Source organism: Stomoxys calcitrans, chromosome 3 (genome assembly GCF_963082655.1).
Source record: "Stomoxys calcitrans chromosome 3, idStoCalc2.1, whole genome shotgun sequence".
Lineage (NCBI taxonomy): Eukaryota > Metazoa > Arthropoda > Insecta > Diptera > Muscidae > Stomoxys > Stomoxys calcitrans.
Window position 1 is genome coordinate 140,491,054 of NC_081554.1, and position 25,134 is coordinate 140,516,187.

A 25,134-nucleotide genomic window follows, 5' to 3' on the forward strand; every position below is an offset into this window, starting at 1 on the left:
CTTCTTGACCAAATCTAGTGATGCACCTGGCCAGATCTCACCAATCTCTTTTAGCGCACAACGATACATTTCAATTGAGCGTTGATCTCCGAAGGCAATTAGTCTGTATCGTCCTCGATACCAGCCTGCATCGTTACAAACTGGAGGAGACCAGGAAATTCCGCAAAGACATCGGATTATACTGATGTCACTCCATTGACTATCCCACTGCAATTATTCCTAGGTATACAGCTCTGTTCTTCTCCCTTGTCGACAACTGCCACCACCAAACTGTCCTTAGCGACATTAGCAAAGGTTCTTGGACCCATCTTACTGTTGTTCCCCCTAGTTCTTTTAGGCAAGGGATGCCCTCCAGGTGACCGCAATCCTTTGGCTGACTGCGTCGCGGTTTCCAAATCCAGACGTGTAGTCTTTGGGGTAACCTGTGCGACGAATTCCCGAGCCCATTTTAGGGAGTCTCTCTCCCTATTTGTAAGAGTCTTAGGATCATTCGCACCAAGTCTCTCAATAAACCTGAGAGCGATGCGTCTTCTATTATTCCAACCTCTTAAATTATAGGCATGCACAAAAAGAATAGCTTCGGTCTTATCGATGAGGCTCGAACCAGGTGTCTTCGTCAAAAGTCCCCGCCAGTCGTCTGTCGGCTAGTGGACCCTGGAGCAGCCGCCCCACCAGTCAAGGTTTCAGTAGCAGATAACATGCTACGGCCTGATACCACCACCGCAACTGTTAGGTCTTTGGTGTCCATTCTAAGCCCACTCCCTGGCTCCAGATCTGCCGCTCCACTGGAAATAGACGCAGATCATCAAGCACCTAATGGATACCTCTATCGCAGCTATCCTTGAGTTACTTAAATTTTCCTTCCAAAAATAATGATCTATTACGAGTTACAGGAAAATTCTTGCGGAGTGAAATAACAATACGTCCGCTCCGCTCAATGGTTCAAACAAGATTTTTTTTCTGCAAAATCAAAACAAAAATAAAAAAAAACTCAGCTGTTCGCATGACCTCACCTTAGCTGTATTCAGGAACTCAAAAATTTGTGCAAATTTGCAAAAATTTTTACTGGAAGTCGTTCGCGTACTTTTTTTGCCAGGAGAAGAGTGCAAATTTTGACGAAAATAGAGAACTTGCAAATTTCTACGGGGACTTTTTTTGTCAGCAGAATTTGCAACTTTGAACAGATATTTTGTAAAGGTCAGCTGTTTTATGAAAAGCAGCCGTTACATGAAAATACAAAAGCTAACGTCAAATTGGATCAAAAAGGCAGAGGTGAGTAAAAAATAAAAATATTGTTTATTGGTAATAATTTAATAATTATAATGTTTGATTTTTATTTAGGTTTAAAGAAGATTCATGGCAGCAGCCAAGATACATTCATTTTAGGTAGTGGCAGTTGCCCAACAACAAAATATTGAGTCCACTATCTGTCAAAATCAGTGATTAGTGCAACTCCGATTTTGTGTAGGTTACAAGTTCGCGCCATTTTTTGTTATTTGTGTGCCCTATGGTTCTTAACTATAATACACATACAACCAAAACTAGTTGACAGATAGTGAGTGCACTTCGCGAGAAAAAAGTGTACTCATCTGTTTACGGTACATTACCTGCTAATTATGTCATGATAACAATCATGACATAATTATCAGGTAGTGTACCGTAAACAGCTGAGAGCAATTTTTCTCGCGAAGTGCACTATCTGTCAACAATTTTGGGTTGTGTGTGTGCGTATTATAGTTAAGAACCATAACGCACAAACAACGAAAAATGGCGTGAACTAGTAACATATACAAAATAAGAGTTGAACTAATCACTGATTTTGATAGATTGTGCACCCAATATTTTGTTTTTAGGCAACTGTCACTACCTGTAAATGAATATATCTTGGTTGCACCATATGGTTTGTGTTTGTTGTACAAATGTGATCACCTTAAATTTTTCGCCATGCGTAGCTGCAAGCGAAATTATCGATAACGGTTTTGGTTACGAAAATTTCTCTTAGGATATGTTTTATTAAGATGTCACTTCAGTGTTAACATCACAGATGTTCAATAGGTATAGACGAGCCATCGCCTATTTTAAGAGGATCCACTTACAAAGATTAGAAATCAACGAAGAAAATTAAAAGAAGAAAGAATTTCAACATAACTGTGTAAGACGAATTTAAAAAGGTGTTCTCACGTGAACAGCTGTTCACAGCCACCCAGATTTGATGGTATTAAGATGTCAGATTTCTGTTTTTATTCTCTTTGTTGCTATCTTCTTTCTCGCATATTCTCAGTTCACATACGCACGCTTCCTGCACACGTATCCACACACACGCACCCACATTTCGTTTTTGCGTTGGTAAAATGTCGATCAGCTTGATTTCAAGATGGCGATTCCACCATATGGTTTTTATATTGTTGTACAAATGAGACAACATTTAAAATAATTCAGCCATAATAACTGTGTATGGATATTTTTTTGCTTTTAAACTTTCAATTATTTTTACAAAACACGTTTTCACTTTCTTGTTAGCAAAGTGGATTTAAAAATGTGGTCTCACGCGAACAGCTGTTAACAGCCTGCCATGCTTGACGGTATTAAGATGTCAGATTTCTGTTTGAATTTTCTTTGCACTAATAAGGTGAAGTCATGCGAACAGTTGAGTATAATTTTTTTATTTTTGTTTTGATTTTACAGTAAATCTAAATGTCAAAGGCTTGATATATCAGCTGTAATATTTTTCTAAAATCTTTAAAAGATGTTCTATTTGATCCGATATTCCACACATAAGCAACAAAAGGAAGAAAATTTATATATAAAATACATTTTAAGAAGATAAGTTGTTTATTTCTAAAACCACTTTGACATTTCAATTTACGGTATTTGCCACTCAAGGTAGTTTCGTTGGGGGTACATTTTTGTTGTTGTGCTAATGACCCTACCTCTTAGTCGCACCATGGTTGTTATCATGACATAATTACCAGCTAGTGTACCGTAAACAGATGAGTAAAATTTTTTCTCGCGAAGTGCGCTATGTATCAACTGTATATACGAGCGTGTGTGTATGTACGTACACATATACATGAGCAGAGAATGTGCGAGAAAGAAGATGACAACAAAGAGAATGAAAGCGAAAATCTGACAACTTAATACCGTCAAACCAAGCCGGCTGTTAAAAGCTGTTCGCGTTAGACCACTTTTTTAAATCCGTCTTGATTTGTCATATTAAATTGTTCGTAGGTTTCACACGATATATACAACTTTCAGAGTTGCTGTTTTTGAAATTACATATGACGTGTCTTAACGTCTAATTGCAGCTTAAGACTCGTACTGCGTTTTTTTTTTAATGAAAAATTCCCTAAAATGTTCTTTCAGTGGTTTAACAGGGCTACCACATTTGATTTTTCTTGGATTTCTTTGGCCAAAACGTTGCCATTTACATATAAAAATTAATATGGCACCAATCAATTTATCAGTTGCTTTCGTGCAGGTGTACACACACATGTGAGTGTGGGGACCGTCTCAAATTCGTTTTTGTTGTTGTTATTTCATTTCATAAAAAAAAAACTATTTAAAAAGAAACGAATGCAGCTTTTATTTGAAAATATAATTAGTTTTCGTAGTATTTTCATTGGTATAAGTTAAATAAGCTCAACTTTCCAAAAGCCTTTGCCGCCATTTTCCTCTTGTATAACACTATCTTTCACAATTGTTATAACTTCGTACAAATTTATTACAATAGCTTGCTATCAAAAAAACATTTTTTATTTATTTAAGAAATATATATTTATTAAGAAATTTTTCCTAGTTTATGCATCCACAAATACTTAATTTTTCCACCCCGAGTAAGTGCATGTGAACAAGATCATTAACACTAACAACACATGGTTACAAGAAGAAGTTTGGCGATCGCGTTTTTTTAGGTAAGAAATCGACTTGTTGCGCAGCGACTGTTGTGTTTTTTTTGGGCGTCGTGAAATATTCCCTAGATAAAAAACAAGTTATAGCGAAACAAACACTTGTCATCAATATTATCCGCTTATTTTTTATATAGAGTTTTACCGCGAAAACCGAATATAGCACCTTTAAGCAAAATAGTAGCAACTTGTCGCTCCCCTAATACTAATTTCGGTTCAATTAATTGCTAATGTAATTAAATGCTCACGAAATGGGAACCAATCAACTCTGTTTCAATGATTTTGTCTTTGTTGGGTGTTGTTGTTTGACTTTTGTTTGTCTTCTGTCGGTTTTCGCAATAATTTAAGAGGCATTGTACTCAGCTGTTTACGGTACACTACCTGGTAATTATGTCATGGAATGAAGTTAGTACAAGGCTTCACGCATCACGTGATTGCCCGGATTTCCACCTACAGGATCGTATTATGGTGAAACAGTTTAAAACAGGTCTCAGTCCCTGGATTCTCAATATAGTCCCCCAGGCCCACTCTGTCTTCCAGCTTTGATCCATCTGTAAAACATGATATTCTAGATGGCAATACCAAATTCATTAACTTTTCTGTTATCGCTTTTAACTGGGTATGCACCACTTGCGAAATTTTTGGGTGCAGCCTAGACATTTATGTCGCCGCGGAATAATAGTCATGTAGAATGCAAGATGGTGACAAACATCGATTTATAATTTTGGCCGGATTTTAATAATTTTTGGCTTACAAAACATACATTTGCTTTCGTAATTACAGGAAAAAATTTTTCAATGCCCCCTGTTACGCAAAGAAAATTTCATTTGATCTTCGTGCTTGCAAGCCAAACTTTCGGTAACGGCATTGGTAACGAAAATTTGGTTTAAAGCTTAGTACTGACTTCCACTTTCCACACGAACAACTGTCAAAACGCAATATAAAAAAATGTTGACGAAGATAATGCGAACACATTCCGAACAAGTGTACTGTGTTCTATGAGCAAAATTGTAGCGACATGCCGCGGCATCAGGATAAATTTCGAACAATTTTAATTGCAAATGTAATTAAATGCTCGCGAAATAGGCCGAATCAACTCTGCTTCAACACTGTTGTTTTTGTTGTTTGACTTTTATTTGTGTTCTGACAAAGAATAGTCCGTCGGATTTCGCAATAATTTAATAGCCATTTTCGCTGTGATTGATTTCAGTACTAGGCTTAAGGTGTGTCAATGCATATGGTTTGGAATTAAAACTTTGGTCCATACTGCGCTTAAACGATTTTCGCTAGTTAATGTTATAGGATTTCATTACTATTAATATTAGAATAATCTTTTTTATTGTTTTATGTCACCCTGTACGGCTTCCACCAACTGCGTTATCGAAAGTTAACACCGATGGTATCTTAACACAAGCAGTATTTTCCAACAGTTTGTAATAAACGAGAGAACGAAAACGTATTGGATTGTCACGGTCCGAGTTTCTGTTTTTGGATGACGGGACGGGCGGCAACAATGGAGTGAATAAATAAATAAATGTGCGAAATAATTGTTATATTGTGACTATATGTTTTTGGCGTGTTGATTTTCGCATGAGCAAGTGAAAAATTTTAACTTGTGTATAATCTTTGGAAAAAAAGTAAACAAATGCAATTGAGAAATATACAGAAATGTAGACTAGAGTGTTTGGTGCGCTGCTAAAGTATTTAAGTATTACTGTGACGTAGTGCAACATTACAATTGTTACAAAATTAATTCGAGACGTGGAAAACGAATGATGTAAATATCGAAAAGTGATGTACGAAAAATAAAAGCTATCTTTCAAATTAATTAAAGAAAATAAAAATTGGCAACAATTTAACTTGTCTAGAGAATAAACAAAACAAAACATAAACAAAGAAGAAGAAGAATTAAAAGTGCGTATGAATGTGTGACGAATATGCCAAGCCCATGCTTATATGATTGCGTGTGTGTGTATGTGTATGCGAGTGAGTGCAATCAGTAGCAACAATTTGAATCAACATAAAAATGTAATTATTTAAATTTATTTCTTTTAATAAACATTTCTTCGTTTACTTTTCTTACCAAACTAGAGGTGTTTTGTTTATTTGTTTTCATTTTCTTCCACGCCGCATGGTGCAAAGTTTGTGTTATTTGATAGTTTCATTCGGAATTCCGGATTCTCATCGTATTATGGAGTGTGGTTTGCACAAAAAAAAAATTGGCTCACTCTAGAAAACCTTTTTGATTTGCTTTCTCCGAATAGAAGGAAGAAATTTTCCGTTGAAATCAGAAAACACTTTTTATTTATTGTTTTTGCTTTGCAAATTAATCCATTGCTTTCTTACATTTTAATCACATAAAATTCCTTAAGAACTAGCATTGAGTCACAGGTGGATTCAAAATTATTTCTGGTTGAAATTTAGATTTTGTTTTTGTACTCGTATTATATTTTTTCCAATTGGAAATAATTTGGTTTTGTCTGCATTTGTGTTTACTACCTGCACATTCACCTCTTGCAACATACCGCTATTAGGTTGAATAAAGTATGTAATTGTATAACCATAACCATAAATTTTGCTATGCTCCCTCATGAATTGCCAATTATAAATATTTTTTTTTTAAAGAATTTCCTTTATATTAATTTTTGCAAAATGGATGAAATAGAATATCGGAGAAGTACTCGCCACGGCTTCGGAAGGAACCCTCTGTCCACAAGGACTGAGACATAAATCACATTCAATGTCTTTGGAGAAGTCCAAATAAGTCTTGTTTCTGACTGCCGCTAAAGCCTTAATTGACATACTGTCAAACCACGAACTTTTTTGCACCTAATTCATTTAGATACTCATCGAAATCATCTGATTCATAAAGGAAAAACTTGATTTCGAACGAATAGAGCGAGAAAAAATTAGAGATTTTGACAGATAATCTATCGTGCAAATGTAGCTTAGAGGTTAGCATGTCCGCTTTTGGCGCTTAACTTCAAGGTTCAAATCCCTTGAAAATTTTCAGCGGGGCTTGCGACACTTAAGAGGAATTAACTTCTCTACTAAAGTGAGAATCCGTTCGTACTCAGCAATTAAAAAGCAGGGGCCTTATCATTGAGCTCAAACTTGTATAGGACAGCACTCATTGATATGGGAGAATTATCCCTGCTGTTGTTCATGAGCAAATTTGCATTTGCACATATTGGGGCTTAGCGGCTTAAAATACGTGACAAAGTGGCGAAATTCCAGTTTTGATTGAAAAGGATAATATTGGTTGCCCAAAAAGTAATTGCGGATTTTTTAAAAGAAAGTAAATGCATTTTTAATAAAACTTAGAATGAACTTTAATCAAATATATAATTGCCATTTTGTTCGATAACCTTTTGCCATCTTCCTGGCAAATTTGGTATTCCACGCTCATAGAACTTTTGGCCTTTATCTGCAAAAAACTGAACCGAGTGCGATTTTATAGCCTCATCATTGCCGAAAGTTTTACCATTTAAGGAGTTCTGCGTCTGATGGTGCAAGGTCAGGGCTATATGGTGGATGCATCAAAAGTTCCCAGTCAAGCTCACTCAGTTTTTGGCGAGTGACCAAAGATGTGTGCGGTCTAGCGTTGTCCTGGTGGAATATGACACTTTAACGATTGACCAATTCTGGCCGCTTCTCCTTGATGGCTGTATTCAATTTGTCCAATTGTTGCCAGTAAACATCCGAATTAATCGTTTGGTTCCTTGGAAGCAGCTCAAAATATACCACACCCTTCCAATCCTACCAAACAGACAGCATAACCTTCTTTTGGTGGATATCAGCCTTTGAAGTGGTTTGAGCTGGTTCACCATGCTTGGACCATGATCGTTTACGACTAACGTTGTTGTAAACAATCCATTTTTCATCTCCAGTTATGATTTGTTTTAAAAACGGATCGAATTCATTGCGTTTAAGGTGCATATCACAAGCGTTGATTCGGTTTGTTAAATGAATTTCTTTCAATACATGTGGTACCCAAATATCAAGCTTTTTCACCAGTCCAAGACTTTTTATGTGATAATGAACGGTTGATTTTGGTATATTTAACTTCTCTCCTATCTCACGCTCAGTTACATGACGATCCAATTCGATTAATGCTTTGATTTGGTCACCATAAACTTCATTTGGCCGACCTCAACGTGGCTCATCTTTAAGTGAAAAATCTCCAGAACGGAATTTGCGAAACCAATTTTGACACTGTCTTCCTTTTAAGGCTTTGTCACCATACACATCTCGTAACTTTTTAGCAACCTGCTCCGCGTTTTTTCCTTTACGGAAATAATAAAGTAAAATATGACGAAAATGCTCCTTTGTGGGCTCCATATTAAAATTGACGCCAAACAAACAAATGTAAACAAAATTTCGCGCACTTTTTTCTACAGCAAGCTAAAAGGAACAGCTGATAACTGACAGAAGAAAGAATGCAATTACAGAGTCACAAGCCGTTGAAAAAATTTGTCAACGCCGACTATATGAAAAATCCGCAATTACTTTTTGGGCAACCCATATTACTATGTAAGTGGAGTTGAGTTCATTAAAGGCATTCTGCCACGAAATTTGAATTTTGTTGTTGTTGTTGTAGCATTTTTTACCTTCGTCTGCTTGATTCTGTTGAGTGTCAAGACCCAGGAACTCTGCGACTAAGATGGGGTGCGTCCACAGGGATCTGGGTCTGAGTCGAGTGGGTCTGGCCCGGCAGTTAAACAGGTGACGTGTATCGTGCGGTCCCTGGTTACAATCGGGACAAACATCTTGCATCAATCCTAGCTCTGTGGGAATTGAGGCGTCTGCATCTGGCGGAACGTAATTGAGCCAGATCTACTCTGTTTTCCAAGGACTACATTCACCCGGTAGCCAATTACCGCATCGGCATGAATGTTGTTCAGACCCGCTTGATATGCCGCTTGATCTAGAGGTTCTCTCTTGTAGCGCTGAACATCACGCTCTAGATCGTGTAGATCTACCTTAAGGCTTCTGGGCGGTGGGTATCTATCCACATGATGATGATTTGGATGGTTTCTGCGATAACAGCCCAAAAGGTATTGCTTAGACAGCATGTAGATATGTCTTGGTACTGGTAGGATCTTTGTCTCCTTATGGAGGTGGTCCACATGAGAACTGAGGAGACATCCCGTCGCAGTTCGGAGGGCGGCATTCCTCCACCATACGGAGTAGCTGCAACGGCAGTCGCGGACAATCAGCGGTATCGAGCGGAGAGTCTCAGTGAGTGGTCGGACAAATACTGAGTGTCTATGATGCTCGATATGACAAAGCGAGTTAATGGAGCTTTAAACAACCAATGACCGACTTGTTCCCGCGGCGATCGGTCCTTTGGACTTAAACGAGTTTGCTCACCTACGGGAGCTTGACGAGAATCGTCACCTCCACATGAGAATGTGGCTACAACAACAACATCAGCCCTCACACCCATTGCTGACGTCTGCCATATGTTAAAAGTCTACCTCAACGATCTTGCTATTTATTTCGCTGCAAGAGATCTAAAAGTATCTGCCACCAAACCTTCAGCCACATTGTTCAATATATGTATATACATGAGGTGGGTAGGGAGGGGGTCATTGGACTAACAATTTCGACCATCAAGTATGCCAAAATACTTGGTGTCGCATTTGACATTTGTGCAAAGACATAAATATATGCTGCCTAAGCAATATCTTCTGGGTATGCTGTCTGGATGGTCCCTGCGATAACACATCTAAATCAACATCTTGTGGATAGGTATCCACTGTCCAGAAGCCTCAATGTGGATCTTCATGATCTAGATCATTTGATCAAGCGGCATATCAACCGGGTCAGGGTGAATGTTTTTCTTGAAAAACGACCACCACCCATCGCACTTGAAGAAATTGACCTCCTCCGGCAAATGTAGCCGCCTCAAGTCCTACAGAGGAAGAATTGATTCAACGTGTAGGATGTGTTTCCCAATTGTAACCTGGGACCACAAGACCCACATACTCAGACCCAGATCCTTGTGGACACACCCCACCTTAGTCGCAGAGTTCCTGGATCAACAACAACAACAATATGAAATAAGGATTCAAAGAATGGCTCTGACGTTATATATTATACTTAGAATATCCGTTAGAGATATTTCAACCCTATACGCAAACGAACAAAATACTTCTGTCAACGACTTTCAAAATATCATACATAATTATATTTATTTTCTGTTTTTATTATAAGATTATTTTTTCCTTTATTTTTTCAGGTTTTGAAAATATAAATGTTTTAAAGGTGGCTCTGTAGAGCGAGTGAAAAGGAAATTTGTATGGAGTGTATTGTGTCGTGTTTTAAAATGTTTTTATTATAACACAACAAAAAAAGTAAATAAAAATATAAAAAGTGATCAACAAAAAAAATCATTTGTGTGCTCTATTGTTCTTCTGCCAATATCACGTTTGCTATATCTTTCTGGAATCGTATAAAATTTCACAACCATGAGCAATTATCAAAACCAAACACCACCAACGGTGTTGAGAAACCATCATCAACACCATCAGCAACACCACAACAATCATCATTTCTCATCATCGTCAACAACAAGCACTGCGGCGCAACAGCATAATTTTACCACACCTGCAATACCACATCACCAACAGCCGGTGCCACTACCGGCACCACCACAACCTTTAATTAGTAACTCATTGGCGATACGTCAGGAGATTCAGCGATTTGAAAGTGTACATCCATCGATCTATGCCATCTATGACTTAATCGATTTACTACCCATAACGGACGCCCAGATAGCTCAACAGATACGGGATCATGTTGTCTGTATTGAAGGTAAGTACAACTGATCTACTCCTTTAGGTGTTATGTTATCTAAATTCTTATTTCATGTTGTGGTTAATACATTTCCACTGCCTAAGAGAATCACATTCGCTTATGCATCGAGCATCAATAACTCAGAGAAAAAATTCTACTGTATAAATTATTTCACATTATAACGAAAACCAACCGCCAAAGAAGTACATACATATGTGACAAAATTCTCGATTTTCTGTTTTAATTTTTAAAAAATGCGAACATATCATCTCGTCAAGCAGCAAATGCAACTAATATGTTTTGAGTTTGATATTAATAGCCAAGAATCTAACTGCTTCCAAGTTATTGCATATGATGTAATGATTTATTTTAATATTTTTTTTCAAAACTTTACAATTTATTATCTTTAAAAATTGATTATACTTTATATTATTTGTAATGAATATTTCAATTTGTTTGTTGAATACAGTGTTCGAAGTGCTTGACTTTTTTCAATGCTTGATTGAAAAATCGGTAAGGAAAGGCAAAAGTCGGTCGGTGCCGACTTTATAATACCCTACACCTACCCTATAAATACAAAAGGGGGGCTACATCTAATTCTGAATGGACCTCGGCCAGGTGGATTATTAAAATTGCTGTATCAAATTTCAAGCGAAGCAATTATGTTCAAAATGTAATAGCCACGGTTGACATATGACAACAAATTACCCAAAATCTGACGAACCTATATATGGGAGCTATATCTAAATCTGGACCGATTTCGACCGCTTGATATTACGACCGCATTACTGCTGTATTACTCCAATACGGACAAACATATATATGGGAGCTGTATCCAAGTCTGAACAGATTTTTGTGAAATTCACCACCAATATTGAAAGTCATAAGAAAATCCTTCCCACCAAATTACAAGAGAATCGGTCAACAAATACCATTTAATTGCAATATTACTGCAAATTGGACGAACATATTTATGAGGTTACATCCAAATCTAAACCGATTTTTCCAAATCTAAATAGTCTTCGTCTCTAGGCCGAAAAACATGCCCATACCAAATTTGAAGACGATCGAATGGAAATTTGCGACCTTTAGTTTGTACACAAATTAACATGGACAGACAGACAGACAGACGGGCATAGCTAAATCGAATCAGAAAGTTATCAATAGGTCTATCTCTATTCCTTTTGGGTGTTACAAACAAATGCACTAAGTTATAATACCCTGTACCACAGTAGTGGTGTAGGGTATAATAAGCAAGTAACAGCAAAAGCAAACAAAACAGTCAGAATAACTTAACTTCCTCACGGTAGAATCAAATACAAGGAAGCGTCAATTGCCCAGCTGTTTAAAAATTTAGGAATTTCGGAGTTGCAACGTCCCACTGAATTGTTATATGCATTTGAAATAAATGACATTTTAGGGGTGGTATTATATTCGCTTTTGGCGACATTTTTTCATGATTACTTTTTATACCCTACACCACCACTGTGGTACAGGGTATTATAGATTTGTGCGTTTGTTTGCAACGCTAAGAAAGAGAAGAGCTAGACCCATCGATAAGTATACCAATAGACTTAGAATAACTTCCTAATTCGTTTTAGCTATGTCCGTCTGTCTGTCTCTCCATGTATTCTTGTAATCAAGGTACAGGATGAACGCTATTGATTTTGAAAAAAATGGCCCCAGATTTCGATATAGCTTCGATATACATCTTTCATCCGATATACCCTTTAAAGTTGTAGGAGCCACAATGTTGGTCCGATCATTACCAAATTTGGCACGAAGTTCTGTTTGTGACGTCCCAATATGTGTGCAAAATTTCATCAGAATCGGATCAGATGTATATATAGCTCCTATATATATTTTCCATCCGATATGGTCTTTTAAGGCTGTAAAAGTCTCAATTTTGATCCGATCTTTACCTAATTTGGCAGGATGTGCTTTTTTGACATCCTAGTATGTGTGCAAAATTTCATCAGAATCGGATAAGATTTATATATAGCTCCCATATATATCTTTCATCCGATATGGTCTTTTAAGGCTGTAGAAGTCACAATTTTGGTCCGATCTTTACCAAATTTGGCACGAAGTGCTTTTTTGACGTCCTAGTATTTATATATATCCGATATGCCTTTTTAAAGCTGTGGTAGCCACAATTTTGGTCCCATCTTTAAAAAATTTTGTTTGAGATGTTTTATTTGACGTCGCACTACATGCAAACAATTTCATCAATATCGAACCAGATTTAGGTAAAGCTTCCATATATATCTTTTATGCATTTCGATTTTTAAGGTTGTAGAAGCCACAATTTTCGTACCATCGTAAGAAAATCGTACAATCGTACATTTTTCAAAATGTGACCGTGAAAACCATGTGTGCATGATGTACGAACCTTTAATGACAAACTGTAACTTTAAGTTCAAAATTAAAATTGAATACATTTGAAGAATTAAAAAAAAAGTTTTGTGGTACAAATTGTTTTTATTTTAAAAAAGATAGGCTGTCCTGCCTGGCTCAAAGTGGGTCACACCCGTGTGCCGCGAAGGCCCGTCGTTGGCATAGGAAATGCTTTAGAGTATTGTTGGCTTCCCCACTTACGCTGTCACTTGCAACATCTTTTCTGTATTAGTGTGCCCGTAGTGCTATGTGTCCCATAGTTGTCCTGAAAGCTTTAAGGGCAAGACATGTTGATTTCGATGTGTTACAGGCAAAATGACGTCAATCTATAGTGGTTGGTATTGCGGCAATATGAAGATATGTTGCACTATGGGGTGTTCCATTCATAGAAACCAAATCGACCTTAAGTTCTCATCATAATGGTTAATATAGGCGCTATATCTAACATTTTAGCACTCTCCATTTGTTTGTCTGGAACACGAACGCGTAACAGATGCGGTAAATGGCTACCCGGTGAATGTAGTCCTTGGAGAACGACCGACTCCGAATCAAGCAGACGAAATATAGAACACAACAAACTGTTACAACAGCAACATTTGTCTGCAACATGATGAATAGTTGACAACGATTGGTTCGGAAAAAATGGCTCATTTGCTACTGACTTTTTGTCTATATATGACTATTCTCTTAATTATCACAACACATTCAGGTTTTTTTTCGCTGAAGTGCTAACATTTTGCGTTCTAACCCTTTCTTCATGCCGTTTTCTTATTGAATTCAACATTCTCTTCTTAACGGTGATTTTTTAGCTATTATCTTTTTGGCAACACTGGCTTAAACAGCTTGCGCACGTTTCGTGTTTTGTTTCACTGTCAAATATCTTCAGTTTGGTCTATAGTTTAACCAAACGAACAACGCTTGAAAATTATTGAATTTTATTATCAAAATGCGTGCTCTGTTAAGGAAGTTCGTCGCGCGATTCTTCCATTTTATGGTCAGTTTAATTGAACCACTGAAGCGGCTTTCCGGGATATTGCGACTTAATTTCGCACCAAATTTACATTGTTGGATATTAAACCGCCAACACGCTAACGTAGAGTGCGAACTGAAAAAAATATCGCACCTGTATCGGCCAGTGTTAATGATGACCATAAATTATCGATTCGTCGCCGTTCGCAGCAATTAGGCCTCAGTTACTCAACAAAGTGGTAAATTTTGCAGAAGGATTTAGGTGTGAAGCCTTTCAAAATACAACTGGTGCAAGAATTGAAGCCGAACGACCTACCGCAACGCAGAAATTTTGGTGAATGGGCCCTTGAAAAGTTCTTTTTGACTCAATGGGTACGTAAAGAAGCAGAATTGTCGATTTTGGAGTGAAGATCAGCCAGAAGCATTGCAAGAGCTACTAATGCATCCAGAAAAAGTCGCAGTTTGGTGCGATTTATGGATTGGTGGCATAATTGGACCATACTTTTTCAAAGATGATGCGAATCGTAAAGTAACTGTGAATGGTGAGCGCTTTAGTGAGATGAAATGATGATGATGTGGTTTCAACAAAACGGTGCCACATGCCACACAGCACGCGTAACAATGCACTTTTTGAGAGGCGAGTTCGGTGAACATTTTATTTTACGTTCGGGACTGGTCAATTGGTCACCTAGATCGTGCGATTTAATGTCTTTAAACTATATTTTGTGGGGCTATGTTAAAGGTCATGTCTATACAGCTTCAATTGATGCATTGGAAGACAACATTGAAGCAATTATTAGTGAGATACCGGCCGAAATGTTGCACAGAGTATGCCGAAATTGTACTGAGCGGATGGACCATTTGAGGCGCAGTCACGGTCAACATTTGTATAAAATAATCTTCAAACATTAAATTATATTACATGATTATATGTTCCCAAAGGGGAAAAGAGTCGAGCTAATTTGACCAATGGAACTGAAAAGAAATTGCCAGACAACAGATTAAATTATATGGACCGTACTGTCAGTATGTTTTTCGATTAGACAGTGACCTGTCATGACGGACACAATGACAGACGTCTGTTCTAGCCAATGAGGACAAAGCGGCAGACCTCTTCAAGTCTAGATTAGGCCACATAGTTTTGGAATGCTCACAGCCCCCATTTTCTGACCATCTATCATTCGTTGCTCTTCGGGCCTGATCCGGAAAACTTAACTTACATTTTACTAGAGGCATACCCGCCAATTCCAGATTCCCTGGAAAGTGTAAGGTAATTCTTAGTCTCGCAAGCTCGTCCGCCTTACAATACCATGGTATATCTCTGTGGTCCTGCACCCAGAACAAGTGATTTTTGAACTGTTTAGCAATCTCGTTGAGAGATCTGCAACAGTCGAGGTCGGTTTTTGTGTTCAGAAATACGTTCTCCAGGGATTCAATGGCTGCCTGGCAATCTGAGAAGATATTTATGCCAATCGTCGTTATGACATTATACCTTAGCCATTCCACCACTTTCTTAATTGCAAGAATCTCCGCTGGATACACACTGCAGTGGTCCGGTAACCTTTTTGATATGACCAGTTCTATTGTAGATCTTAAGAGTACACCCCAAAGCCCACCTGGTCGTCTAGTTTGGAACCATCGGTATAGAAGTTTTTGTAACTCCTATTACCAGGGATATCGTAGTTCCAATCGGTTCTACCAGGAACAGTGGTACAGTACTTTTTATAAAAAAGCGGCTCAGACAGGGTATAATCCACACTACCTGGAAAATCGGATATTGTAGCAAGGATAACACAGTGTCCGTAGCCGCCACATTACCAAAGAGAAATCTCCCTTAGCCACACGGCAGTGGTCGCAACAATTTTTTTGCCCATAATGTCCAGACGCTTTAGATGAAGCATTGAATTCAGTACATCAGATGGTGTTGTTCCCAGTGATGCTATGATGCACAAACAAGCCATTCTTTGGATCCGGTTGACTATTGAAGCGCTGTCCACCAGACCACAACACAATATAACAATATAGGTATGACAACTGCATTATATACCCAATGCATGACGCGCGGATTAAACCCGAATTTTTGCCAATGGCTTTCTTGTGGGTGTTTAGGGCAAGAGTTGCCTTTCTTACCCTTTCAAAAATGTTGGATTTGGCAGCTCTCTCCTCCTAAGGAGAGAGCTGCCAATGTAGGCAACCTGTATCTCCTGCTGAAAAGAGCTAATTCTATCTTGCACGGATTTATGCCTAGACCACCTTCGGTAGCCCACTTCGCTGTTGCACGTAGAGCTCCTGAATCATATCTCTTACAGTGTTGGGAAACTTCCATAAACCGCAATTGCCACGTCATCAGCATTCGCGACCACTTCTACACCTTTTTCTTCCAGAGACAATAATTAATGTCTCTTCCAGAGACAATAATTAATTCCTAAGAAGAGGAGATAGTACACCTTGAGGGATTCCTCTACTGACCCATCTTTTTAGATCTAAAGATCCCAAGCCTGCCGTAATGCATGTTTTAGTAAGTCAATTATTTTTATTTTCAATAATTATTAATCAATTTTTTTTACGGTAGAGTTAATACCTAGAAACTCCAATTCCTTCATGATTGACGTCGGTTTTACATTATTGAATGCACCTTTAATGTCATAATGTCCAGAAATGCTACCATGACAGCGAGAGAACTTTCTATGTAGTCGACTAGGTCGTGAAGGGCTGTTTCAGTAGATTTGCCTTTACTATATGCATGTTGCTGCTGCGACAGGCGATCTCCACGGATCTTTGCCCTAAGATATGTTTCTATGTTTCTCCCTAAGCCAAGGAACCAGTCTATCAGACACACCTTGTAATTCAGCCGGTGATATATCAACAGGGCCTGGCGACTTAAAGGAGTCGTAACTTCTTATCGCCCAAAGTATTTTCGGCTCAGACACAATTTCTCTAATAACCTCCGACGAATGCATACCAATTGTTGTTGTAGCCACATTTTCATGTGGAGGTGGCGATCCTCGTCAAGTTCCTGTAGGTGAGCAAGCACCTTCCGGTCTGACCATTGGTTATATAAAGGCGCCAATAACCCGCCTTGTCATATCGAGCATCATAGCCACTCAGTATTTGTGCAAGAGCCGTTGCTGCCCGCACGATACCGCTGATTGCCCGCGACTGCCGTTGAAGCTACCCCGTATGGAGCATTCCACTATCCTCAAGATGTGGACGCTAAGCTTCTTGTGACAGCATTGAACATCACACAGATCGGACCTCAATGTTCCAGCCTGTGTGATGCTCGTTATTCCGTGCCGGGACCCATTAAATCATAACGCGTCCTTTATAAAGGACGACATGCAGATATTGCACTTAACATAAGCCAATTTGCTTAAAAAATATTAAAGCTAATTTGTTTGTAAAAAAATAAAAATATTGGTCCCGTAATGTAACTATAATTTTAATTTAGTTTTCGTTGCTTTATTTACCTGCTTTGCTTTTTTCCATTTTTTAGTAAACAAGAACTTTAAAGTTGAAACTTGATCAAAATTATAGAACAATAGCAAACTTGGATGTTCTAACTTCTTTTCCATGTATATGGACCTCTAAAATATCCATATAAATGAACACGTAACAAAAGAAATAAAAACGCCCAATAAATAGGACTATCCATTAATGGGTTAACTAATATTTCTAGCACTTCTCCTTCTTAGCGTTGCAAACAAAGGCAAACTTGTAATACCTTGTAACTCACCCTACCCTAATTTAAGGTTAGATTTAAGACTAGATAACCTTAAATAAAATATTAAAGTGGTGTCCACTACTTTTAAAACTAATTAATTTCCACGCTAAACCGACAAGTATACATCACACCCGGCTGAGCGATGAACAGTGGAATAAAATTCACCCATGCTAAAATACTGCTTTTCGAACTGCGACAAGCTGTCTCCTCAGTTCTCCAAAGGAACATTTGCAGACATAGATCTTACTCCTACAAAGACATATCTACATGCTGTCTAAGCAGTACCTTACGTTGTTGCAGCAGCCAAACAAATCATCATCCTGTGTTTAAGAATATACCGCCGAGAGACGTCATTTTAGACTAAAAAAAAGTACCAAAAAGATACGAAATGGGTGAACTTTGTACAAAGCGGATAAATAGAGGTAGAATTTTGAAATTTGACTTAAAAGACATCTGGTGCAAAAGGATGCGGGTGAAAAGAAAAAATGGGAAAATAGTACTGGTAACGGGAGAAAACGTACAGCACTTCGTACCATTTGGTAATTTCTTTACAGATGGAGCTAGAGGTTTGAAATTTGGCATGTCGATACAATTAGAAAATTTATGAGGGGTGACTAAATGATCTATCTAAAATTCGTACATTTTGGTACCAAAATTGGTTCCATTTTGTACTTTCTGTTCAGATGTAGCTTAAGGTCTGAAATTTGGCGTTTAGGTTCAACTAAGAAGTATATGATGGGTGACCAAATGTTCTATTAAAAATTCGTACATTTTGTTGCCATTTGGTATTTTCTATTCACATGGAGATAGAGGTTTAAAATTTGCCATGAGGTAAGACAAAGAAAAATATGATGGTGGCTAAATGATCTATTGACATTCGCACATTTTGGTACCAATTGGTGCTTTCTTCATAGATGGAGCTAGAGGTCAGACATTTGGCATGTATGTACAAATAAGAAATATATGATTGGTGTCTAAATAATATATATGATTGGTGTCTAATAATAAATAAAATTCATACATTTTGGCACCATTTTGTACTTTCCTGACAGATAGAGCTAGAGCTCTGAAATTGGCATACAGTTACAACTAGGAAAAATATGATGGGTGACTAAATAATATATTCACTACTCGTACATTTTGGTATCAAAATTGGAACCATTTTGTACTTTCTTCACAGATGGAGCTAGAGGCCTAAAATTAAGCTGAAGGCACAACTGAGAACTATATATTGGGTGACTAATTGATCTATTCAAAAATTCCTATATTTTGGTACCATTTTGTACTTTCTTAAGAGATGGATTTTGAGGTCTGAAATTTTGCATGCGGCCACAATTAGAAGAAATATGATGGTTTAGGCAACCATGATGATTTATTAAAAATAAAACAGTACCAAATAGCTTATCTTCGCCTACAGAGAACCCTGTTCTCTGTGCCAAAATTAAGCTATTTGCCAAACATTATCGCAGTCTTGAGAAAAATACGGCATATGGAAGAAAACGTACCAATTGTGGTGTACTTGGCACCTTGAAAGAATATATTGGGCATCTAGAATATATTTTTTATTAGTATATTTTGGTACTCAAACGTACAAAATGGTACTTCATTAACGGATTGCGCTAAAGCTCTCAAAATTGGGATACAAGTACACCTAGACTATAAATTTGGGGTGACCAGTACATTATTCAAAATCGTACATATAAGTACAAAATGGAAATTGAAACTTTAGGAATTGAGCTAAGGAATTCAAAATTAGGATATGGTTGCACCTTGACAGTAAATATTTATTCGTCCATTTAGGTACTAAAATATACAAAATTGTACATTCTTTACTGAGTGATCTTAAGCTCTCAAAATAGGGATATATAAATTCAAAATCGTTCATTTAGGTACTAAAACATACAATATAGTAGTTTCTTTACGAATTGAGCTAAAGCGCTTAGATTCGTATTCATTTCTATCTTGTCTATATATGTTGGGCGAATTAATGTTTTTTTCCGATGTTTTGTTATTCTTGATACTATTTGCTACTTTCTTTACAGAAGGTTACAGATTTCTGAAATTTTATACGCAATTATTACAAAACTTCATAATCTTATAAATTTATTGACTACCTGGTTTTTAGAAATCCTACACTAAAAAGGGGTTGTCGAAGCGGAGTACATTTCGATTTTTAACTACAAGAAATGCACATCATTCATAACTCCTCCAGTTTATTTTCTTGTAGAAGTGTGTTGTACACTGATGCGGCAGCGCTTGCTGCTAAAGGACTCTATAGGGTAAATCCAGTGCGCACCACCGGCAGCCACGGGATTGTCCCCCAGTTTCTTTTCCATGGAAGCGTTTAAACTTGGCATACGCAAAGTTTTTCTGCATAACTTCCCAATGCGTAGGAATAGAACAAATTTTTTCACTTTGGTAATACATAAAATTCTGTTCTTTTACAATATTTTTCAATGAATAGCATTATATATAAATGGGAATAGATTTCCTTGAAATCTATCACATATTTTCTTCATTTACCAACATCTTTGGTATATTTCGAACCAATCGATTGTTATATGTGGGATAATAGCATTTACAAGAAAAATCTATATATATATATAAGTTGAAACAATTTTTTTAAAACTCCCCGTAAATTTTCTCATAAGCTTTGAAAATGTTTTCAGTAAATTTCAGTCCAATCGGCTGTTTAATATTGACGTTAGTTGATTAAATAATTTTGATAAAATAAAAAAAAGCAGTATCTTATTTATAGTAAGAAATTTACCTCAATATGGTAAAAAAATTTAATTTCACCTTATGCAAATTTTCTCTTATGTTATGAACATTTACTAAACTACGGAAATCATATTAAGTTCATGTAATAGGTTTCCTACATTTTTTCCCTAGTACTAGCTCAAAAATGATTTACTTATGTTTAAAAATACTACCGGCAAGAAAAATAGCATCCTAATTTGTAATCTGTGGTAACTACAAAAAAATTTGTACGGAAAAAAATTATTTAGGAATATTTTACTGAAACGTATTATCATCGATTTTGAGAATTTGGTCACTTAAAGTACATCACGTAGTTGCTACAACCATTTTTAGTCAGTGTAGAATAAAAAGAGGTATATACTACTAAATTTCCCACATAACGAGCAAGGCATAGTTCTCTTATATCAATGAGTGCAGTCCGCTTAATGTTTAAGCTCAATGATAAGAGGCCTCCTTTTTATTGCCGAGTCCGAGGGATTTAAACCTAGGCGGAAAGGTTAACATCTGCGCCACGTCTTTCTAAAAATAGACATATATGTTCCTTAAAATATATAAGTGAACTTTTAAGAAATTTTTTTTTTGGTTGCCAGTAAAACATATACATAGGGTCGAAATTTATTAGAACCTATTTTGTTTACGTTTTTGGGCAAGATTGTGCATGTTAAAAACCGAATGACTGTGTTTGAATTGACGGGTAAATGTGCTTGCATGCATGCATACTCCATATCGTATAGACTATTATCGCCTTATTGATGTGTGATTTATGACGAAGTCGGGTGCAGAAAAAGGACTAAAAATAATAATCAATTCCAGTGGAGATGTCGAGGAAATATTAATGGAAGAAACCAATATTTCGTTGTGGAAATTTGTTTCGATTTCAAAAGGTGAATTAAGCTTAATGATGCTTAAACATTATATTAATGTACATTTTGCTTTTGTTTTCTCATAGTGTTTTTATACAACAACATCCAAATTTTTCAATATTCAACATTTAATTCATCAAATACAAAAATACAACGAATGCTTTTGTATATAAGTTTTTCATTATTTATTTATTTATTTTTAAAGATATTTATCTACTTATTTATTAATTATTATCTATGTGTTTATATATTTTATTTACTTTAGTTATTTATACATTTTTTGTCTATATTTTTTGTATTTATTTATTGAAATAATAAAAAGGTTTTTTTTTTGTTAAATTTTAGACATTTAGGGAAAAACAAATCTGCATTTGATATAATTGATACCGAAAAAACTTAGCTCCGTGGACGCATTCTGAATGTTGACATATGGTAGAACTACCTTAGACAAAAGCAACGTTTATAAGTTATACAAAATGTTTTTTTATTAATAAGTACAAAACTCGCCATACTTTTTATGCAGATCTAGCATTAATCTCCACGGTTTGTGTTTTTATTTAGCAAATATTTTTATTAAAGTAAGAAAGTATTTGTAAATAAAAAAATAATAATAATAAACCCTTATTTTTAAACTGCAATTTTTTATGGATTTTGATAATTTAACGTACTTTTTACTACAAACGTAAGAAAACATTTCCACATCAAAAAGATAAACGAATTACATTGGAAAAAAATATTCCACTATATTCAAATATATTTTTTATTAATTATAGGGTTATCATTAGTTTTCAATTGAAGAAGTTTGTTATAAAGGAAATGAAATACTTTCTTCAATTTTGGTTAAAGAACATTTCGGTGTCCTTTAAACTTTCCCAATATTTTGTAAATGTTAGCTAGTTTTACGTTCATTAAAAATATGATTTGAGTAATAACTATTTGAGTAATGTCCAATTTTACCAAGAGGTCACTTTCCAATTTAATTAGGAGGTCACTTTTTTTGAGTGTAAGCGGGGTTTAAAACTTTGCCGCATAATGCAGTTAACCCTTTATATAATTAGCACCCCCATCTCAAAATTAGCACCCCAGATCTCGTAGATGGGTGGTGCGATTTAAGCGGAATTTTGTGTGCCTTCATATAGTACCCTAGAAATAAAAATTTGGTATCCAAATTCCGGATGGGGTACCTAGGGGGGCCGCCCCACCCTAAAACCTACCAAACATATATTTAGACCAATAACGACAATATGCGACTCAAATAAAAGGTATTTAGAATAAGAAAACGTATCTGATATCCATTTGTCAAACCCCCAAAACACCCTTAGATCGGACATATTTACCGACCATGGCAATATGGGACTCAAATGAAAGGTATTTGCGAGTAGAATACGAATCTGATATCCACGTTTCTGGGGGTCCAGCTCTTCCCCAAAACACCCCCCAAACAGGACTAATTTACTGACCATGGGAATATGGGACTTAAATAAAAGGTATGTGAGTGTAGAATTATTGGGTTGCCCAAAAAGTAATTGCGGATTTTTCATATAGTCGACGTTGACAAATTTTTTCACAGCTTGTGACTCTGTAATTGCATTCTTTCTTCTGTCAGTTATGCTTTAGATAAAAAGAGTAAAAAAGTATATTTGATTAAAGTTCATTCTAAGTTTTTTAAAAATGCATTTACTTTCTTTTAAAAATTCCGCTAAAATCCAATAGAATCTGATATCAAAATATGAGACCAAGTGTTTGGGGGCCGCCTCTCCCCAAAAACCTCCCCCAAAGGGGACAAATTTTCGACCATAGCCACATGGGGCTCAAATGAAAGATCTTTGGGAGTAAAGCACAAATCTGATATCAATATTCGGGAAAAGTGTTTATGGGGCCACCCCACCCCCACAACACCACCCAACCCCCAAAACACCCCTAAATCGGACATATTTACCGATCATGGCAATATGGGACTCGAATGAAAGGTAGTTGCGTGTAGAATACGAATCTGATATCCACGTTTCTGGGGGTCCAGCCCTTCCCCAAAACACCCCCCAAACAGGACTTATTTACTGACCATGGGAATATGGGGTTTAAATAAAAGGTATTTGAGTGTAGAATTAGAATCTGGTATCCAAATATGGGACCAAGCGTTTGGGGGGTAGCCTCTCCCCAAAGGGGACAAATTTACGACCATAGCAATATGGGGCTCAAATTAAAGGTCATTGGGAGTAAAGCACAAATCTGATATCAATATTCGGAAAAAGTGTATATGGGGCCACCCCACCCCAAATAGTAAGTATTTGCTGACTTTGCAATATGAGGCTCAAATAAGAGGGTTTTTAGAGTGGAACACGAATCCGATATATATTTTCAAGGCCAACTCACTGAGTGGCCGTCCATCCCCCAAAACACCCCCAAGCCGGTCACGTTTGCCGACTATGGAAATATGGGGCTCAAATTAAAGGTATTTGGGAGTAGACCACGTATCTGATATCAACATTAGGGACCAACTGTCTAGGGGGCGTCCCATCACCATAACAATCCCAAATAGGACGTATTTGCTCACCAAGACAATATTTATAGTTTTTAGGGCCAACAACCCAAATCGGTCATATTTGCTGACTGTTGCAATAAGGAGTTTAAATGAGATTAAAAAACGAATTTGATATCCAATTTTGAGGGCAATGGCAATATGGGGTTCAAATAAATGATATATAGATATATGAGAATAGAGCAAGTTGCTGATATATTTTCCGGGCTTAGTGTTTGGGCGACCACCCTAATCCTCAAAACACCCCTAAATCGGCCATATATACCGACCATGTCAATGTGCAGCTTAAATAAAAGGTATTGGGGGGGAGAGCAAGAATTGATACCCACTTTCGGGACCAATTTTCTGGGGGTCAACCCCTTTCCCAAAATATGGGGTTCAAATAAATGATATATAGATATATGAGAATAGAGCACGTTGCTTATATATTTTTCGGGCTTTGTGTTTGGGAGACCACACCAATCCCCAAAACACCCCTAAATCGGCCATATTTACCGACCATGTCAATGTGGAGATTAAATGAAAGGTATTGGGGGGTAGAGCAAAAATTGATACCCACTTTCGGGACCAATTTTCTGGGGGTCTACCCCTTTCCCAAAATACCCCACAATCAGCAATTTTTTAGTGACCATCGCAAAATGGGGCTCAAATAAAGGTATTTGGGAGTAGAATACTAATTTGATATCCAAATTTAGGACCATGTGTTTAGGGAATCACCCCTTCCCCAAAACACCCCGCAAAGGTTAAAAAATTTTCGATCATGCCAATATGTGGCATTTAAGATTAGAAAACGAATTTGATAACCTATTTTGGGCCATGTGTTTGGTGGACGCCCCATCGTGTAAACTCCCCTAAACCAATGGCAATATGGGGTTTAAATAAATGGTTTTTAAAAGAAGAGCACGATGCTGATATTTTTCAGGGCCAAGTGCCTGGGAGACCACCTCTCCCCCGAAAACACCACTAAATCAGACATCATGAGAATATCGGGCTGAAATAAAGTATTTTAAAAATGGGGTATACCTTACATCCAAACTTAAATTCGTAGACCAATAAAAATCATATGGGATTCGGACAAAGGCACTTATGTTGTTAAATTGTTAGTCAAGCGATATACTATTTTCGTAGCATGGTATTTCACTAAAAGCTCTTTAATTGTTGAAAATAAATATTCCAAGG

At 36.9% G+C, this 25,134-nt stretch overlaps 1 protein-coding gene across 3 annotated transcripts in view; it reads left to right on the forward strand.

The window, feature by feature from the left end:
- The window catches only part of LOC131995710 (zinc finger protein 492-like), a 493,860-nt gene that overhangs the window by 6,788 nt on the left and 461,938 nt on the right, over positions 1-25,134 (forward strand). For all 3 annotated transcript variants that reach the window (XR_009397566.1, XR_009397565.1, XR_009397567.1), the window contains exon 5: positions 10,150-10,724. The gene's annotated coding sequence lies outside the window, so the exon portion shown is untranslated. The remainder of the gene's footprint in view (positions 1-10,149; positions 10,725-25,134) is intronic.